At 38.8% G+C, this 18,582-nt stretch overlaps 1 protein-coding gene across 1 annotated transcript in view; it reads left to right on the top strand.

Annotated features, from left to right (window-relative positions):
- Positions 1-18,582, top strand: part of LOC123761330 (uncharacterized) — a 143,473-nt gene that overhangs the window by 42,738 nt on the left and 82,153 nt on the right. The window contains exon 2 of the transcript XR_011224329.1: positions 9,184-9,284. The gene's annotated coding sequence lies outside the window, so the exon portion shown is untranslated. The remainder of the gene's footprint in view (positions 1-9,183; positions 9,285-18,582) is intronic.

Genomic DNA, 18,582 nt, shown 5'->3' with positions numbered 1-18,582 from the left:
TACCTATTTGTTGCTGTAGAAACGGGATTTTGTTTATGAACTCCATCTTCCAGCCACCAGTTATTTAAAGCAGCGACGTCGTCCAATGTTGGTACAGTGGCTGACTGTTAAGGTATATATGAAAAGCGAAATTCCAGAAAGTTTACAGGACGCCGAGGGTAGGAGCTTTCTTATAACCTGGTCCAAGCGTGGAGCCAACGCGTCTTCAGGAGAAAAGCGCTAAGCCTGAAGGCTTAAACAGCACTTGGAGGGATATGTGGACAAGGAACAGGTATAGGACTGGAGGGAAGGAATGGTGAATATCCACTTGGACCATCCGGGATAGAGCGCCGACCCCCTGCAAGAAGCTAGGCCGCTTCTTGCAGCCTAGTTAGCTGACTCAGAAGTCATACACCTATGACTTGCGATTCAAAAGTCATACTCCTATGACTTCTATGTCAGCTAGCAGTGTGAGCAGCTGCTACGACGGCTGTATATGTGGAGTCTGATAGCTATAGGTAAAAATAAGCCGTGGAGGAAGTGAATATGCTTGGTGCTCCAAAGGGCTTCAATTCGACCAGTAAGCTGGCCAAGTGGTGGGGTGATCTGTTTACTAGGACATATGTGAAAATAAGGACTAATGAATGGTGTCATCTGGAAATGAAAGAGGCAAAGTGGCTACCCTGATACGTAACTAAAAGAGAATCTTTCTGAATCATTGTTTACCCGACCACATACACACCAGAGGAAACGCTTCCTGCTGACAGCACATCTGAGTTTTAACATGGTGAATAAAACCGAGTCGTCGACATGGGAACTCTTAAGAACCAACTCAAAATTCGCTAGGAATTTCATTGGAGCTGCAACAGGAAATTCTCTGGAGTATTAAAGGCGAGAAGTATTCAGTACGAATCTACCCTGAGCTGAGTATACTCTGTTACGCTCTCGTGAACACACCTCATTATCATAACATTATTTTTTTTTTAAATGTGCATGTAATCTTGCCTAATCTGAGTAATTCACTCAGGTCTTGTTGGAGTAAAGATGTTTCTTATATTCACTGCACACTTGGGATATATGCATATCTATATCTAACAAGGAAAATGTTTGTTCAAGGTTGGAGGCCAGACGTTTGGGGCTAGTCTAATTCAATTTTTAACAGGAATTGCTGTTGGGTACATGCCTTACATGGCTAGGTCAGAGTTGACATCAACGCAAACAGTGTCTCATGATACGGTGCCAAAGCTCTCTCCCCATGAGAAATATCGTTGTACCATTCTGGCTCAAAATCTTATTTATATTTTCTTTCATATACAGTACTAGAAGGGGTACACGGCTACACTAGGGGTCTCCCTCTTCCCTTCCCGAATCATACCTAGTCTCCCACCTCTCTCATTTCGCTTTCCCAATCCCACCGTCGCTTCCCTTCTTCCCTTTACTCCCTTCACAACCTTCCTTATTATTCCCCACCTTCCCTACCCTTTCATCTCCTTCCTGGGCATCACCTGATATTACCACTTGGTGTATCTAAATATGTATATATATGTATATAAGAGAATATACATGATGAAGATAAATTAATTGGAACGTAAAGGTAAAAACAAATATTCAATGAACTCTCCTCGCTCCCTCGCTCCCTCCCTCCCTCCTGTCCTCTTCCCCACCTTCACCTACTGAACATTCACTACTTTACCATGTTCAGACACGAAACAGAAGCTGTGCTCAGGTTACGCTCGTCCATGCAGCGGCCGACTCCCTAAGACTAATTCAGCAATTTTAATATTTTATGTATTGAAAATTCAGTGTCTCTTACATATAGATTTATATTGTTATGTATTAGAATTGGTATAATAGTTTGGGCTTAGGTTAGGTTAGATGTTGAAGCTCTGTTGGCACATATTTTTGGTTTAGCAGCATGTGGGGGACGCATATAGAGAGGTGTGATTCTGGCAGAGGTCGTCAGCAAAGCACTATTCAAACAGGAGTTCGAACGTCATCATGTGGTGAGTCGTGTGTGTACAGTGTCATTCATTCATAAGCAGGGGGTTTGGCGCCTGGATTAACGAGCATGTAGCCTTCGTTTATGAGGACGGGCTAGAGGCAATTACCAGACCATAAAAAGAGAGGAGGAGATCCTAACACTTTTGACATGAGCAACGTAAATTCCAAGGCGTGTGTGTGTGTGTGTTTACTCCCGCTTGACTACCTTAGCTAAATCCGTGCGCATCAATCAAGGAAATTACAGGTGTCCGTCCTCAAAGACACGGTGCGAGGTGTCGTACAGAAATATAATCATTTTCACTAGTGTTACAGACAATGATAATGGTGTCCCACTTCTTGATATATTGAATATTAATTGTCAGCTTTATTATGTCATTCAGACGATGAGACTAGTACTCTATTTTTGGATGTAGATACGCCGAAAGCGTACTTTTCATCTTTAACTGAATTTAAGATAAAACAATCCTTGCTGGTTGGTCACTAAGCTCGCGGTGACCTTAATAACTCTCCCGTAATTTATAGGTTTTTGGCAACACCGCACTTAACCACTTATAAGAAAGTACAAAGTCCTGTATTGAAACTTTTTCTTTGCTTTCGGTTTTTTATGAGTGCATTTGTGCGTGTGTTAATTATATACATAATATGTCACAGAACACGTGACTTCAAAATGAAAAATATCAAAGTGAAATATGAGAAAAGATTCAGCACTGTCGCCTCTTCAGAAACTGGCATGCGTGCACAAAAGGCCCTGACCGGAAAGAAGATAGGTTAGGTGGGTTGCTTGGGTTCATACGTTTCTGGCCAGGATAACCGGTTGTATTTTTTTTATGACAGCGCCAAATCGCGGGAACGTGCTGAACGTAAATACTACATAGTTCATTCTTGAATTACCGTGCCATTATTGATTTTTTGCCTTTGAAAATATATATATTTATCTGGCCTTCAGATACCTGTAATTTAATTTGTATTTTGGCCAATTTATTGGAACGCTCTCGGCATGATTCGTAGAATTCTAACAAATACGTAAATTTTTATGGCAAACACAGCAAAATATTAAGTCTATTGTCTTTCTTCACAACAAGAACATGAATTTTCAACCTGTCATAACTGATTTAACATTGAAGTAAGGGATTACATAACATTATATTTAAATCAATAAGACCAATTATAAAACCCTAAATAAAGATCAAATCTCTTGCAAAACGTATGCAATGCAGCCATAATGTGAAATAAATACATACCTTTAAATCTGTAGATGTATAATAAAAGATGAAGATTAAATCTCTTGGCAAAATTCAGACATTGGCTGATAACAAAATACATGAGAGAGATTATACATATCTATAACTGAAGAATTAGATGAAGACTTACATTCAAGAAGACTTTAATATATAATTTTTGGGTTCATTTTTCCCAGTAGAACGTTGGTTAGTTATCACGTGGCGTGACTGAAAGAAAGGCGTCCAGAAATTGGATTTAGATAAGATCCTGAGGCAATGTGACGCTCGCATAACACTGTCTTGCCTTCGGTTAGCAATGTTGGGTCGAACTTAGAGGCGCTGTGAATCTTACGAGATGGTCAGTACACGTGCCGCTTCAATGATGTTTACTTCATAAGCTTAATCACACTTTTATGCACTCCATCACAAGCGTCAACACTCCGTCTCCAGCAAAACACACAGGATCAATCGAGAATAAATCATAAGCAGACGAGAACAAAAAGTAAACAATGGTACAAAAACAGTTTACAATGAGAGGGACGGACGTGCAGGGTAATGCATTCCTGTGTAAAGGTGTAGTTAACTACAGGAACACCATGTTGCTCTCTGGGTCATTGTTCTTTTGATATGTTGCAGTGTATTCATGGTGGTTGTGTGGGGGAGTGAATGGTGTGGTAGTGGTGGTGGTGGTGTGTGGTGCGGTGGATGCTGTGGGTGGTATGTGGTGCGACTGTGTTGTTGTTGGGGTGTGGTGGTAGTGTTGCTTGGTAGTGGTGGTTATGGTTGTGTTTGGTGGTGGTGGTTATGGTTGTGTTGGTGGTGGTGCTTACCTAACAGTGACTAAGGGCAAATGAGATCTAGATCTTCATGCTCGATCGCTTAGTCTTGTAATACCTGTAGCGTTGTAATTTAACTATTCTGACGTTCGACATCTTTATTGAATAAGGTCTTAAAGGTGTTGATGGAGGTGGCTTCCACAACTTCTTTCTGTACATTCCACTTGTTGACCACCTGAATAGAGTACTAGTAATTTCTTGCATTCATTTGTTACATTTGTATGTCCAGCTTCTGCATACGTTCTCTAATCATGATATATCTCAATCTAGAGAAGTTAGCTTTGGCCACCTTATCAACTTCTCTCAATATCTTGTATCTTGAGTTCATATTCCCCGTGTTAATTCTCTCGTCTCGGGTTGTAAGATTGAATTTAATGGTGATAGTAAAAAGTAATTTAAATATCTATCCTTCCGATAATATCAATTGCTTGGTATATATGTTCAGCAATGCTAATGCTTCTTTCTGCTCTACCAGGCCATAAAATAACTCGAAAACTTTCTGGTTTTGATGTAGTTTTGTTGGAAAACTGGACAAGTGACACAAAGTATTTGACTAGAGTCAATATACCTGCATATAATATGTCCAGAACACGCCAGTCGTTCATCCAGAGCCTCATTTACTGCTGGATGCACAGGAGTTAACGGAGTGCAGAAAGGGTCCCCCAGACGGCGAACCCTGCCTACGAATCGAACTTGAGTCCTTTCTCTTGAGAGCAGTGTGCTTGCTTCTACGCCACAGAGTACCCACTGAGAAATACTAAACTGAGCGAATATAGTAACTTAACCTAACGCTTATTTTTTTTAATATCCAGGCTTTGTTGATGGAAGGCGTGTGGGAACATAACATCTGCAAACACTCACACACACACACACACATATATATATATATATATATATATATATATATATATATATATATATATATATATATATATATATATATATATATATATATATATATTATATTATAATAAAATATAATATGTAAGTAAATTCCGCGGATTTACTGGAAAGGAATTCCACAAGGTTTTGCGCTCAACAAACAGAGGTGAGGAACGAAACGAGAAATGTCAGTGATTGTGATACACATTCTTTTGAAGATACGTGACTTGTCGGAAGGAGGCGGGAGGGGGGGGGTGGCGAGAAGAGTCATGGGGTTAGGGGGAGGAGAAGGGTGGAAGAGAGAGGATGATAGGCTGTTGGAGGGTAAAGGTAAGAGTAGAGGTAGGAATGTCTAGGGAAGGGAGAGGTAAGACGGAGAGAAGGCGGATGCAATCTACCCCAAATTACACATTAGACTGCTTTATAGACTGTTTCTTGTTAGTTATTAGGGTTCTCAGGTTCATCTTAAAGTGTTTAAGCAATTTGTCCTTTTTTCTAATACTTTCTCATGTAGCTGCAGCAATCATTTTCTTAATAAGCAGGTGGAACGTAAGTCTTTATGTTAAGGTTCATCCCCTAACGTAATACTAGCTGTGTTGAACGTTAAGGTTCACCCCCTGACGTAATACTAGCTGTGTTGAACGTTAAGGTTCACCCTCAGGTAAATTACTGAATTAGCTTAAATGGCATTTTAAGAAAATGGAAAAGTAACTAAAATCCTAACCTAATCTGTCTAGGCAATCATAAGCCTAATACATACAGTTTGAGGTATATTACAATGACCAAACTACACGTCAGAAGATGAAGAAACGTTTCGGTCCGTCCTGTTCATTATCAAGTCGTAGGTGGTCCAGGACGGACTGAAACGTCGTCGTTTCTTCATCTTCTGATGTGTGGTTTGGTCATCATATCTTCACCCACGTTAGTGTGACTCATCGTCTGCAGAGGCCTATTATTCAAATACAAATTTTTATTCAGGTAAAAGTACATACATTGATGAAGAGTTACAAACATAATGTTGGATTAATAGATACTGCTAGTACATACAATACCTAAAGCCACTAATACGCACAGCGTTTCGGGCAACCTATACTATATTAACCAACCTATACAACCAACTATAAGCCATTATAGTTCACATGTGTTATACTAGGTCTAGGAATATTCTTTTATTTTACTTCTCGTGCCCTCTACGACATTAAAAATACAAATCATCAACCTTGCAGGCTAAAACAGTCCATTACGCTATGCTCGACAAAATAGTTTCTATAGGTGCTATCATTTTAGGAGGCTGGGATGGATTATACAGCGCTTGGAAAGGAGATCAGGGCAAGGGATATCAGGGATACCACTTGCTCCAACGGGAATATAACGCCGACCCTCCATTTTTATTAATTTTTATAATTTTTACTCATTCATTATGTACCCCCATCCCCAGGACGGTGGTGGATCCTATCCCCATCTCCCGTGGGCACTAGTGGAACACATACCCATGCTGTGAGCGGCAGTGCACAATTTATATAACTAGGACGTGGATCATTTAACACCTTCATGCCAAAGTGGCACCCCTGAGAAGGCCTAAAGTTTCAGTTAGACAATAGTCTGGTATGGCTGAGATCCTTCTCTTTTGAGGGTGCTGGTGACTCAGTAGGTAGAGCTGCAGGTTGTTCTTTTGTGACCTGCGGTTCGAGGCTCCTATAGTCCAGGTTAAATATATATATTATATATATGCGAATAAGCCAGAATGGTCCCTAGGCGTATATGCAATTGAAAACTCCACACCCCAGAGTTATATATACATATATACAGAGTCATATATACATCAACAAGGTTCTGGTCGTTGATGTGTTTTGATGCCATTGCTTTGACTTGAATGTTGCTAACTGAATGTTGCTAACTTTTGTTAACTCTGTTGCTTCCACATAACCGCTTCGGTCTTATTATTTTCTATAAGCACGTAATTCAGGTTATGTCTTGTGCTTCTTAATTATAATGATAAGTAGAGAGAAAAAGTGAGCTTGAATGATAACTGGTAATTTGTATTTACATGTCATTCCGAACAATCCCCGACACCCTCTCCCCCCTCTTTCCTTTTTTTTTTTTTACTTGCCGACCTTCGAAGCAGAGTTGCGTCACTCAGAACCTGAAGCGCTAACACAACATTTCCTACCTTATTAAAGGTGCCCATTAAGACCAAAGTCGCTGATCGCTGTTCCAGGTCTGTAACTCACAACCTGGAAGCAAGTGTTTGGAAACCCAGCAGAGGACATAATGACTCCGACGATTGCTCAAGTGAAGATGGATAGATTTCCTTAAGCGCGACAGGTGCGAGGAACAAAAAAAAAATTCCCAAAGCAGAGAAGAAAATAGTTAGTGTTTTGGGTGTACTAACCTAGTTGTGCTTACGATGGTTGACTCCCGCCATCAATCTTCAGTCAACTGGTGGACAAGTTCTGAAGCCCATTGAACATTGTTACATTTACTTCTGAATCTGCGTATGGAGTCTACCGCCACCACTTCACCTAATAGTTAATTTAATTTATTTACATCTCAAAGAACAAATTCGTTCAAGTATTTATGTAACTGAATCGATTATTTACATTCTGTCTTTCCTTCATCGTATATCACCCATGTTAAATAGTCGGCCTTGCTCTACCCTATCTGTTGCCCTCACTATATATGTGTGGTGATCATGTTTCTGTAGTCTCTTCTCTCTTCCAATGTTATATCATTGGAGTCCTTAATTTATTTTATTTTTCGTAACTCATCTCTGAGCTCTGAACCTAATCTGCTGGCTTACCATTGAAGTGTCTTCACCTTGGTGTTATGTATAGCAAGATAAGGATTCCGCGCTGGCTCCGGATATACTATAATTGGTATAACATACATGGTGTACAGAGTCCTGAACGACTCATTTGTACAAATTCCCTAAGTCTTTAAGCTGCTCAACATTGCATATGCAATTAATGATATCCGGTTGATGTGTGCTTCAGAAGATAGGTTCGTTGTAATGCCCAGTTCAGGTATTTTGCCTTGTCTGATTTCTGGTGAGTTTTCCATATACCTTGGTACCTTGGACTGTGCCCAGTTTCCTTGACCAAATGCTCAATTTAATGATATTACACCTCTTATAGCGTACTCGCCTAGTTGTGCTTGCGGGAGTTGAGCTTTAGGCTCTTTGGTCTCGCCGCCCTTTCAACTGTCAATCAACTGGTGTACAGATTCTTGAGCCTGTTGGGCTCTATCAAATCTACATTTGAAACTGTGTAATGGAGTCTGCCTCAACCCCCCCCCTCCCCACACACACACACACACATACACATACACACACACAGAGTATGTGTGTGTGTTTACATATTTGAACTTGCAGAGTCGGGCTTCAGATGTCGATCGTCTTGTGCAATATACATCCTATTTTCTGACACCGACACCGTTCATTCCATTTTTTCTATTACTCTCTTGTTATAGGAGTTTATGACCTTACAGGTCATTTTCAGATCTAAGGTGTTCAAAGTTCACCTTCTGGCCAGAACTGCCCAACAAATTATAAACAGTTGGGCAAAACTTCAATCTGACAACGCTGGAAAAGACGTAGCAGACCAGGCAAACAAATAAGTCCAGGTTCAGGAACAACAGAAGAAGTCAAGATTTGAAACAAGAGGAGAAGAAAGCCGTTTTCGAGATAACGGAATGAGAGAGCAAGGTTTGAAACAACAGAATGAAGGGGTAGGGCATGAAACTCCAGTCCTCGATACTGGAGTTTCATGTCCTACCCTTTCATTCTGGAGTTTCAATCCTGGAAACTCGTGGACGAATGAAAGTGCTTCTGTAGGATCGGAAAAATATCTAAGCAAGTTCATGCACAATTTCCAGAGTAGATACAATGAGTGTAAATAAGAGGATTATTTATTACATACCACTGCCGACAACTGACGAAGTGGGATCCGTCACAAATATGATCTGATTTCTGCGTGGCTATTTATATTGAGTTAAGTAGAGCTAGACTCTGTTTAAAGATGAAAAGAGAGGGCAGGGGTAATTTAAATATTAATTCATAAGTGATGTATTGCGCGATATGCTCTGTCTAGAACAACAATCATACCTTCCTCGATCTCCTTGTCTGCATCTAAGAATAGGACGGTTTGAAGAGTGTTTACCCCCCTTTTATCCACCCCCAGAATAAGGCGGTTTGAAGGGTTCTTTCCTCTTGCCTTTTCCCAGTAAACAACGTAGTGAAGTTTGTTTTCTCCTTGTCTCCACCCCAGGGAAGCACCACCACGTGAAGATTTAACCTTACTCAGGCAGGTTAATAGACTTCGAGTGATCCAGACGATAGGAGAAACAACAAGAACTCACCAGATCTCAGGTATGTGACAGGTGTAAGCTCAACATCATGGAGGAGCAGAAGCTATCATGATAAGTTCGTTCGTTGATATTTTCCATCATTATTTTAGTTTTAAAATGTTTGATCTATTGCTTTGCTTATTTTTTCCGGTCGACAATCTTCACTCGGCTGCTTATCTCTGTAAGGTTGGGTTGCATTAACATCGTGTGCCATGGTTGTGGAACACGAGCGTGTATTGTGTGTGGCACAGAAAAGTGTGTTTCCGCAAATTAAATCCTTTGAACTCTGGAGAGTAGAGGTTTAATTTGGACTTATTCTGCGAGGGTCTTGAGGCTATATCTAGCTTTCCAGTGTGGTCTGGACGACCAGCTCTGTGTTGCATATCAGAGACGCTACTGCATAAAGATTATGCTACGTAGTAGCTAAGACTCACGAAATGATAATATAAAATAATACAATTTGATAATGATATATGACGTCATGTGATTACAACACCTCAGCTAGAAAAAACTAATAACTATGGGAGTTTTAAGAAGAGGGTAAAAAAAATCCTTCCTACGATAATCATGAGCATCCTTGACAATGCCACAGGAGAGGTAGGGAAGGTATTAATTTTCAGGAGAACCCATTAAGCATTACGACTATATAGCACTGGGAAGGAATATGAGGATAAGGATTTAGGATAGGACGGAGAAAGGGAATGGTCCACGTGAAGGTTACAACATTTGTAATGCTTTCAGTGAAATATACACAGTTTGTATTACTGTCTTTCAGCCAACTGTTCATATTCAAAATTATATTAAGAAGGGTAGGGCAATTGCAAGAAACATGTTTGGGTGTAAGGGGCCATTGTGCTGGAAAATTTCACCCGATATTATCAAACATGTTTGGAAACGTGATTAAAAATTTGAAAAAAAAATGGCACCTATGACAGCGGCTGAGATTTGTTTCATCTAAAATAAACCGTTTCACTGTGAAAAACACATTAAGGCCTTATAAAGCGTTTAATTTTTTCAATTATTAATGCATCTCTGCAATCCCATCCCTGGACATGCATCCCTGGACTCCTAAACGCACACGTTACCGTGAAGTCCAGAAACGAAGGTTCGATCCCATTGTGTTGCCTAAATATTTTATCGTAGCTACATCACGTTCTTATGATTTTATTGCACATTTCAATGTATTTCTTCTAGTTTATTGTTCTCAATAAACTCAGTGTAAAGCTGAGTGTAAAGCTTCCATGCTGTCTCAAACAAACAAAAAACTTATAAATCACACCATATAGTTCGGGTAATTATAAATAATTACTTCGTTCATGACAAATATAAAAATGTCTTCAAATTAACATGTTTGAAAGGGAAACTATATAATCCGACTACCAGTTTGTTTACAAGAAAAATGTCTTCATTAGCTTCTTCAGTTCACATGGCCGTGAGAACTATTCAGAATGATACTAAGCAAGACAGTGATGTGATATTTCTATATGCTTCCACAGCCTTTGATAAAACCGAACACTCAAAATTGTTTCCAGAAAAACTAATCGGACGAGTATGACCAGCAGGTCTTCAGTACCGCATTATCTCTTATCAGATTACTCTTAAATGTAATGTAAATTACATTTAAGAGTAAGAGTTCTCCTCGCAGTGTAATAGAGTGAAGGAAAAGTGTATCTGAATCTCATCTTGCTCCTTGTATACATAGTCCCACTAATTGAAGGGACTTAGAAGAGTGTAGTTGGTTCTCAAATGGGCCACACGTGTGTGTGCTGTGGTGTGGTACCTGTAGCTTCTTTTCCTAACAAAATAGTCATGCAACTAACATTTAACGTGTCCGGGGAATATGTAAATTAATATTTGCTAATTTTTATGCCCCAGCAAGTGTGTTAAATTTTCTTTCCTCAGCTGGTGGTTAATGGTAATCAGTCAATTTGGAATTATGGATACACCAGTTAAATGCCAGAAACTTTAGGTCACGCATTATTTAAGAACAAATTTAAACTTTTCTACCTCGATTAGTGAATTAATTCTATAAAATAATGCAATTATGCTGAACTTTGATAATTTTAAGACGATCAAGCTTGCAGCTTTGCAGCAGTTACTGCTGGTCTGTAAAGCTGAGGGGTCTAAATAATTAGGACCTAGATCAATTACTCTGTGAATGAAGGAAGTGCTCGAGACACTGTTTTGCCGTGAGATTGTGAACGCTTCCTCACTGGAAACAATAATTCACTGCTGAATGTTGTTATTTTGCAGTAAGAAGTGAGTTAACATGTAAGAATATTACGGTCTTTTTCTATCACATAATAACTTTAATTCAATCTTGAAGTTACCTGGCTTGTTACTGTGAGAGGCGGTCACTCCCGTGTGTTACTGTGAGGGACGGTCACTCCGTGTGTTACTGTGAGGGACGGTCACTCCGTGTGTTACTGTGAGGGACGGTCACTCCGTGTGTTACTGTGAGGGACGGTCACTCCCGTGTGTTACTGTGAGGGGCGGTCACTCCTGTGTGTTACTCTGAGGGACGGTCACTCCGTGTGTTACTCTGAGGGACGGTCACTCCGTGTGTTACTGTGAGGGGCGGTCACTCCTGTGTGTTACTCTGAGGGGCGGTCACTCCTGTGTGTTACTCTGAGGGACGGTCACTCCGTGTGATTGATGTCAATACTGTGTTGATAACCGTATGAGGAGAATTTTGAGTAACTGTGTTCTTATCGTTTTTATTCTGAAATATTTATTGAAAACCCATTGGAACCCCATTTAATTAGAACCCCATTGGAAACCTATTGGAAGTCCGCTTGAATTCCATTGAAATCCCTTTGGAACTTAAGCTGAAACCCATTGGGAACCCACTGCATACCCATTAGAAATCCATTGGAATGCCATTGTCAGAAGATGACCGCTGCTGTAGCCGTGTATAGAGAGGTGATGGCAAGTTACAAAGATGTGTGAGATTTATATTTGTGTAGAAACCTTTTACCCACAGCTAAACACTGCAATAATTGTCAAACTCAAAACTCTATCGAACAGATTTTTTTTATTGCTAAAGACGCGTTTCATAATAATCTTTACTTTTCATTTGTTAAGATGAGGAGATATACCATACAGATCTGTGTTAAGAATACAGATCTGTATTTTGTAACGCAACTAATCATTATGTGAACATTTTGTTCATTATGTGAACAGTTTAAGCCGTTCACATATGTTCTCTGCACCACACTAGAAGGCAGAACAAGTGTTTAATTCTCCATGGCTGAGTCAGGTATGAACACCAGTTAGTTTATAGGCATGACAAGAACCGCCAAATTGTGATTTGTATTTCAAAACAGTTTAGTCAATCATTCTAAATAAATATTCTGACATGTAATTTTATTCAGTAACTACACGGGGCAGAAATGGTTATTCACAATTCCATTCATTTAATGCCGCTGTTCACCTAGCAGAAAATACAATAGATACCTGTATCTACTGTATTTACTGTATAGAATCTAGGTAGATGTTGTGGGGTTACATCCTGAGGAAGGGTCAGTAGTTCGGCCTTGAGGGGACCTCGATACGTAGCTAAAGTATATATGTACATAAGCTTCTTGCCCCCGACACAGCTAATTATTATTTATGTCTATGTTCAATGGGTTTTATTCCCATAAATCTTGGATACATGAGGATAAGCAAGGCAACGACGCTTCAGTGGGTGTGTGTTGTCCGTCCACACTGCTATGAGACCTCCACCAGTCCTCTTACATAATACGTCGCGTTTTTTAACGGAATTAACCAATCCGGCAATAATGTGATGTATCAGTAAAAAAAATATATAACGTAATACGAACTTTTTCAGTGCGCCGGCATCGATTTGTTAGGTGGGTTGGTTGGGTTCATACGTTTCTGGTTAATGAAAACGGTTGCATTTGTTACGGAGTTGTAAATCGAGAGAACAGGCTGCTCCGTCACCGGCCATGGAAGACCAACAATTACTTTAACATTGAGCTAAAATACAAACACCGAAGTTAATCATTATGAATCAATTATAGTAAAAATTAAAATGCATAAACCTTAAAATTAAAGTGACAATGGCTTAAACCATTAACTGCAAATTAATGACCTGTACTAATAACTGATTTATCTATATAAAATACAATGTCTGTGTTTTTGTCCGAGGCTGTAGGCCCGACGCTTGGCGCAAGCCTCTTCTAACTTTTCAAAGATGAATCATGTTGAGTAAGAGAGTGTCATTGGCCAGTCGGTGTCGGCCCATGTGAAATGCTTTATGTAATATCGGCATTTATAGATTCACCTCCGTATGCGATTTTCATAAAATCAAGTTTGAAATACTAATTGTTTCCATAGAGTTGTTCAGCAGTTACAGTGCTTCGTAATATTACATTTTCTGAGAGGTGGCGGTTATATTTGAGACTTGATTAATATGTGATGTTTGATTGTCTCCAACTATGGTTCTGGTGGTCACACGCCTTGTTCCCAACGACGATTCTCACGAAGTGAAAGTACTAAAACTTTTCTTATAATATATATATATATATATATATATATATATATATATATATATATATATATATATATATATATATATATATGCGAACAAGCCTGAATGGTCCCCAGGACCGATGAGTTTTCAGTTATATATATATATATATATATGTATGTATACATATATATATATATATATATATATATATATATATATATATATATATATATATATATATATATATATATATATATATATATATATATATACAGAGAGAGAGAGAGACTATATACAGAAATCATCACACCTGTAAAATGCATACATGGACTAGACTAGATTCCATTAAGGCTGATGGGTCGAGTGGAGTTGAGAGGGGGGGGAGATTAATTAAAGGGGGTTGAAGTGAGGTTGCGAGTAGATAATTCCAGCCCATCCTCCTGTTTTGGAAGTACTTATAGTGACGATGAGGACCATAGTACATATACCGACGTACAATGAAAGTAGAAATCGGTTCTATTGACTAGGGCAAACCGGACACCTATTTTCTACCTATGTTGCAAAGACAAACGAAACTAACCTAACTTTCCTAGGCCTAATATATGCTAGCTGAGGCCTAATATAGTACATATGTGTGCTATACTACGCCTAAGAATATTTAAGTTTGATTTTAGCTTCATTTTTCGACTCAATAAAGTGAACAGTACAAAGTTTACTATCTAATTAATAGTCATCAATCATCATAGAACATCAACCTTTGTACTGGTGAACATAGTTACAAAAACTATTATATGAACAGGAGAATAGGCTTGATAATTCACTTGAAATTAACACGAAGCGTTAAATATACTTAGAGACAAGGCAGAACGCCATAATTCGTTCTAGATTTTTGATGTTGTCAAAGTGGCAACAGTTAGGGGGTGGGGTGGAAGAGTTGTCTAAGTCGTTCTGCACGAGTCGTTCTGCATGGGTCGTTCTGCACGAGTCTCGATCTTTTGGTCGTAACATACGTCGTGAATATTATACTGAGGTCTTTGTGTTAAAATTGTCAATTTGAGGCGAGCCCATCATGATTAAGTCATCACACTTGGTGGCCTCACAAAGGAATCATCAGGGTAAAGCTATATTGTAGGAATCAAAATTTTGTGTCAGTTTTATGTTGAAATTGTCTTGCAGAGCTTTTCCTGTTGACTTTGACATTAGTGCTTGTCATATTAAGGTTGCTATGTACGGTTTCCTCGCATTGAGACTGCCATGCAGGGCTTGCCATATTGAAGATGACATACACTGTTATGTTGCGGCTGCCATTCAGTGGTTGGCATGTTAATGGTGCCGAACACAACTAGTAAAGCAGGAGTGATCACACACAGAACAGGAGTGATCACACAGAACAGAGTGGAACACTGATTGGAGCTCTGAGTTGAACACTGAGAGGAACACTGAGTGAATCCTTAGTTGAACACTGAGAGAAGCACTGAGTGATACTCTGAAGGGAACGCCGCCGGGATCAGCGTGGGCATTCCTCTGCTTCATGCCCCAATCAAAAATAATTGTAAGAAAAATCTTAATAGTTTATTAAATAAACGTTCAGGTATTCTTTTCATCGCTCAGATCGGGTGCTGAAAACCAAAAGACATGCCTTAAATATATGTACATGTAAAAAAGTTAATAAACATTAACAATAGGAAGAAGAAAAATTACCAACAGTATGGATGATGTATGTTTTAATAATAATGATAATAATAAGACAAATAATAATATCATCAGCCATGATAATCACAAGTCAGTGAAAATAGGTTTATATTGTTATTATTATTATTATTATATTTCATGAATTCAATACATAACACAGCTTAGCGGAGCAGGTTGTTTTTCACGGGAGCGGTGATTTGTCCAGAGGCGATGAATTGTCAAAGGGTGGTATTCTGTCTACGGAGGCGGAGGTCCCTGTAGGACGGAGCAACGTGCTCAGAGAGACCGAGCTTAATCTTAATCATACCTTTGCCTGTCAAGTTCCAATATGCCGCACGACCCATATCTAGATGCCCAGGCGTCCATTTGTCCAGGTGTCCATTTGTCCAGGCGTCCATTTGTCCAAGTGTCCAGGTTACAAATTCTCAATCCAGAAGCGCAAAATGATCTTGTTCAGCTCTGTGTACAGCGGTATATGGACCCACTATCCCATTCTTCCTTGCGTTACCTAAACCCCTAATATATATTGTTATGGGAGATGATTATAGGCATGTCCGATGTCCTTTTTAAATAAGTAGTGCATCTCTAATACGACTGTGATTTCGATGCATTAAGAATCATACATCATACTCCATACGTTATGCTCCATTGATATTTAATATACACTAAACACTCTTATTTCACTCATGTAATTGAACGACTGCTTATTTTCTTACGTATGCTATTATTTTGCATTCAAAAGTCATTGAACGATATTATCTTACACATGACCAGATTTATTTTGGAACTTTAAAAGTGAATACTTCTTTCCAATGGTCTTAAGACACAGTACCATAGATACCTTTCCAATAACATTAAGCTAGACTCTATTTTCCAGTTGCCTTAGTCATGCTTTTCACTTATGGCTGGCATGAGAAGACGGCAGTATAAGAGGTCTTCGTCACCAGTAAGTCTGGAGGTTACAAGAAAATATTTTTGTTCCAATTCAACATCATAGAGGCATAATATCGTGATGATTAGCAATATATCTAAACATGATTATGTTTTGGGTAGAGTGCCTTGAATATTATTAGACAGCTATGTATAATTATAGTTTGGTGTGTGTTTCTAGTTTTTTTTTTGAGGGAGTATCTGGATAATAGTCAGTGTTTAGTGAGTGTATATTGGTTAACTATGTATGCTTAAAAAGTATAAGAAGTGTAGCTTACGTGTAATTGGGCATGTGAATGTATATTAAGGATTTGAGGAACGTAGCTTGAAATTTATTTACAACGGAATATATATTGGTCTTCAAATACACAGTTTCTAGATTTAATACTACATTATACGCCTCATTTTCTAGGGTGAGACATGGTTTCCCCTTTGTTTTCCAAACGGTTCACTCACCCTGACTAATATTGAGGTAAATCTACAATATTATTTCACTATTATTTCTGGATGCTGGTGAAAATATATTATATATTTGTCACTATTCATACTGTCAGAGAGCAAAATCATTATAATTATGTTATGGTCTCTTCGCTCTCAATCAAATTACTTCGAGCCTTGATAACTTTGCTTGTCTAATAAATCAACAAAAGTTTGGTCAGATCGCCAGTTTGTTTCAAACATGTCAGATATTTATATAAATGAGTCTGGATAGATGTAAACAGGAGCTGCATTGTTTGAGCCAATAGGCCTTCTAAGGGTTTCCTTTATTGTGTTCTTAAGGTCAGATTATCTAAGAGCCTAGAATTTCTCTTAATTCTAAGCCACTCTCTTAAGGGTTAATTTTGCTAAATCAATTGTTTAGTGACTGTGCTTCCACGAAACACAATGCGTCAGTCGTAAATTAAATTCTTTCTCTTGTCAAGCTCTGGAACGAAGTCCTGGTTTTCCCTGGGTAGATTTTGCCGTATTTTGTCATGTGTTTGTGTTGCCAAGTAACGCCTCATGAGGTAAGCGAGACCTTATCCTGCCTTCCTCAGATGGGAAACAAATAAATCCTGTAAAATGGACTTCTATTGTTCTGTTTCGGAATACTGAATAATTACCTCAATATACAGAAAATTTTCAATGGGAAAACATGCAAGCCTTGATACATGTTTTTAGACTAGACTGAAACCTCTTGCGAGTTACTTAGAAGTTGAAAGTACAAAGCACTGATTAAAGACACTCAGCCAGCTGCGAAACATTTCTCTGAGTAATAAAATTGATAGCGAAGTTATTTTAGCGCCATAAATCCTGTGTGTTGGTTAATTAAAAAATAACACAAAAACACACGCGTAAGAACATAAGAACAAAATAATAAAGGAAACTGCAGACGACCCTTTTGCCAACACCAGGCAGTTAAGTTATATCCACCTAACTCATGTTTTTATATATACATATATATACATATATACATATATATATATATATATATATATATATATATATATATATATATATATATATATATATATATATATGAATTTTTTCGTCTGCAACTAAATATTTTATGCAGTGAAGGAATACGAGGAATAATAAACTGTACTCCGCTGAAGCTAGCAGACTAAATGCCAAAAGAGTTCTTAAAAGCACAGTCATTACCATATGCAAATTTGCAGTGTAAAAACTCTTTCAAGGTTAAATTCTGCAGGCAGAAGAGGGAGCCGCTCCCATCTGGCAAGGCTGTCTGTCTACACCTCATCAAACTCTCTAACAGAGCGACGCAAACTCTAGTCAAACCAAATTACTCTCAAAACAGTCTTACATCAATCTATGTAAATTGCATTTGAAATTTTTCAACAATGCGTGGTTTTTGTACTCAAAACGAGACATAACAATAAAATAAATTTGGGGCTACTTTGCAACGGAAATGAATTGGACGCATGGAAACAAAACGGTGTGAGTTTCGACAAGGAGTCAGATACACGAGCAGATATTAGACATAAGTACTTGAGAGCCATGTTGACGTGTCTGCGGCAAGACATCGTCCATAAGGGCGGTGGAGGAAGATGCTCTAACTACAGGGCTCACTCGTGATCTAATTTATCTACAGCACGCAAACTGCCGCCGTGTTAAGACCAGCGGACCAGATCCCTTGGCCTGTACTAAGCTGAGCATCGCTGTGGTTGTTTATTTCCGTAACGTGAAGTGAAGCTTATGATGGATTTTAAGGGAAGGGGAC

Source organism: Procambarus clarkii, chromosome 7 (genome assembly GCF_040958095.1).
Source record: "Procambarus clarkii isolate CNS0578487 chromosome 7, FALCON_Pclarkii_2.0, whole genome shotgun sequence".
Classification (NCBI taxonomy): Eukaryota; Metazoa; Arthropoda; class Malacostraca; order Decapoda; family Cambaridae; genus Procambarus; species Procambarus clarkii.
The sequence above is the reverse complement of the archived record's forward strand: the minus strand, read 5'-3'. Positions and strand labels throughout refer to the sequence as shown.